General features: G+C 46.1%; 1 pseudogene; it reads right to left on the bottom strand.

Annotated features, from left to right (window-relative positions):
- Positions 1–1,873: 1,873 nt before the first annotated feature.
- Mif-ps10 (macrophage migration inhibitory factor, pseudogene 10) lies at positions 1,874–2,220 on the bottom strand (annotated as a pseudogene).
- Between the last annotated feature and the right edge of the window lie 909 nt (positions 2,221–3,129).

Raw genomic sequence — 3,129 nt, 5'->3', positions numbered from 1 at the left:
GTGTTGGTGATCATCGTCATCGTCTCCTTCTTCTCCTTAAATTTTCTGTGCACTGTTGCTTTTGCCTGCACGTATGTCTACATGAGAGCGTCAGATCTTGAAGTTAAAAGATAGTTGTGAGCTTCCGTGTGGGTGCTGGGATTTGAACCCAGTTCTCCTGGAAGAAGAATCAGTGCCCTTAACGCTGAGCCATCTCTCCAGCCCCGATTGTGGTGTTCTCACGATACATATCAAGGTTCCTGCACTATAGACAAAGAACGATTTAATTACAGAGGACAAAATACTGAGATATTCCACGTCGTTTCTCAACACACACCACATCAGTGTACTTTGGATCGTTCTGTGTTAGACAGACATATACTTTTCACTGGTATGCAAGTTCTCTGTTGTCTTTGGTAGATAGTAAAATTATATGTGTGCCAAAAATTGATATAAATTTTGCTTTAAATTGAGTTGACCATTCTGTACACCTATACATCCTGGATTACTAACACAAGGAGCCACTGTAGCTGGGAGGAAGCAGAGAGAAGAAGGCTGACAGAGGAGACATTTGGTATTCGTGGTTTGCAAGTGACCTTATATTCATCTGGGCTTAGATAAGATTCAGAAGTCTGTTTCCTTGTTGCCACTTGTTCAGTACAAAGAGTGGCCTTATCCGATGGGAGCATCCTGGGAGGCCTGAGAATGTGGGGCTTCACTGTGAGAGCGAGGCCAGCTACTAACCCCGCTGAGAGCTAGCTACCAAACCTCATTAGCTCCCGCACCTGGGGATACTGGTCTTGGCCTCTCAGGCTCCCTCAGATGACCACCCCCTGCCTGGTCTACAACATAGTTATGTTTATTTTTGCTTATAAGATTAATCAACTAGCAAGGCACCTTCCACTTCATGAAGTCTACCCAAGCCTCTTGACCTTACCCAGAACCATCTAGGTCCCTTTTCTCCAAAGATAGTTTGGTGTCATGGTAGGAGCCTTGGGCTCTCAGGTGGTACATGGCCCCAATATAAAAAGGTTGCAGCCGTCCGTGGTTGGTTGTCAGCTGGCCACTAGAAGCTTGAGAGAGAGAGAGAGAATTCATCAGATTATGCCACAGAGCCCGGGTGTTAGTGGTGATAAAATTCAAGACTCTGGAAATTCAGCCCAGTTGATAAAGGACTGCCTAAACCAGAAGAGTGCACATGAAACCTGGATTCAATCCCCAGAACCACATAAACTGGGCCCAGTGGCCTGTGCATATAATCACAACATAGGAGAACTGGGAGCCCAGGATCAGGTTATGCTACATAGAGGTCACAATGATCCTGGGCTGTGTGAAATCCCACCTCAAAAATAAGCAAGCACTTTATTAAAAAGAAAACAAGAGGAAGCCTATTTATCTGTAGTGGGTGTGAGATGATCATTTCTGTTAAAAAGGGATCACCACTGGTATCCAGCGCTGTGTTATCAGCTGGAGCAGACAGAACATGCAGAATAGGAGAAATGGGTAGAAAGAGGAAGAAGTGGCTGGAAGGGAAGAGGATGTGTGCAGACTTGTCCCAGAGTCAGTTTCAAAAGAAGCTAATGAGTTTATTCTTTAAACAAATGAAAGACCCGGAGACGGAAGTAGAAAGACTACTAAATACCAGCCATTTTACACTTTCATTTGTCCAAAAGTACTGATGAAAGACCACAGGCCGGAAGTTGTTTTGGCCCTGGATATATCAAAGTGGGAAAAAACAGACCAAAACTCTGGGTCCTGGCCATTCTTTGTTATTTGGTCTCAAACCATTTATTTCTCCCCACCGGAAAGTGGCCATCCTTACCGATGGATAAACACAGAATGCTGCGTGCAGCAAGGCTCGAAGAACAGCGGTGCAGGTAAGTGAGGCCAGGGCTCAAGCGAAGGTGGAACCGTTCCAGCCCATGTTGGCTGCGTTCACATCCTAATAGTTGATGTAGACCTGCCTGGGCTGATGTGCAGGCGATCGGACAGCAGACCGCAAAGCAACTTGCAGTAGTTGTGGTTCTGGGTGCCACCGATCTTGACGGTGCTGTGCAGGCTGCAGAGGATGCAGGGGTCGTTCGTGCCGCTGAAAGTCCTGAGCTAGACCGGGACCACGTGCACTGCAATGTACTGTGCCGGCTTGCCTGTGGCCTGTGTCAGCTGCTGGGTGAGCTCGGAGAGAAACCCTTCTGGCACAGAGGCCCGGGGAACATTGGTGTTGACGATGAACATAGGCATGGTGGTGGAGAGACTGCGAATGAGGACCGTGAGGACAGTGCAAAGCGTGGTGTGACCCAAGTCAGGGACCTGAGTTATGTGACCCAGCTCAGGACCGGTCTTGGTCATTCTTTCCGCATAGCAGGAAAGAATACGATAGAGTAGGGTACCACATATTTCCAAGACAATGAAACCGAAGTAGACCATCACAAACACTGATGTGGGATGGAGACCTGTAGACGAAGGGCTCAAGCAGAGGATAGCTTGATCCAGGAGTCTCCTGGAGCAAGTTTGTCCAAGTAACAAGTCCTAGCTGGCTTGTTTCGAGCCTCTCGAGCATAAGGTGCTCAATGCATGTTCAGTAAGAGCAGTATACTAAGAACCCAGGGACCAAACCACAGGTGTGATTGATTAGCCCTAGAAACCTAGTGAAAATACCGACATGACAAAAAGTGGTTTGAACTAAATAAAACAACAACAACAACAACAACAACAACAAAACAACCATTTAATGCCCCCCCCCCAGAATAAAGTAGCAATGTAAAAGTTAAAATGAACTCATTTTGTCTCTCCTCTCCCTGAGAGCAGATGTCATAAAGCTAACTAATGCAACCGATAGTTGAAGGCTAGGAGTTTGGGGCTAGTTGTGGGCAAGGGGCCTTTTGTCATCCTTAGTCTTCTGTCTCTTCTCTTTTTCAAAAGAAACCCTCTTTTTTTTTTTTACAAACCATGATCTTGTTCTGATTGACAAACAGCAGCCCGTAACCATTTCTTATGGCCAGGGTTTCTAATATAAAACAGCTCTGTATACACATGTACAAACAGGATTTATAACAAAGCTCTGGTAAAAGGTAAATTGTGCCTTGAGTTTTGAGAACTGAAATATCTGCTTCCCCTGCCAGAGCCACGCGGAGCTCATGAATGATGCAG

The sequence above is a fragment of the Rattus norvegicus genome, chromosome 6 (assembly GCF_036323735.1).
Source record: "Rattus norvegicus strain BN/NHsdMcwi chromosome 6, GRCr8, whole genome shotgun sequence".
In the NCBI taxonomy this organism is placed as follows: Eukaryota; Metazoa; Chordata; class Mammalia; order Rodentia; family Muridae; genus Rattus; species Rattus norvegicus.
This window is presented reverse-complemented; position numbering and strand designations above follow the sequence as displayed.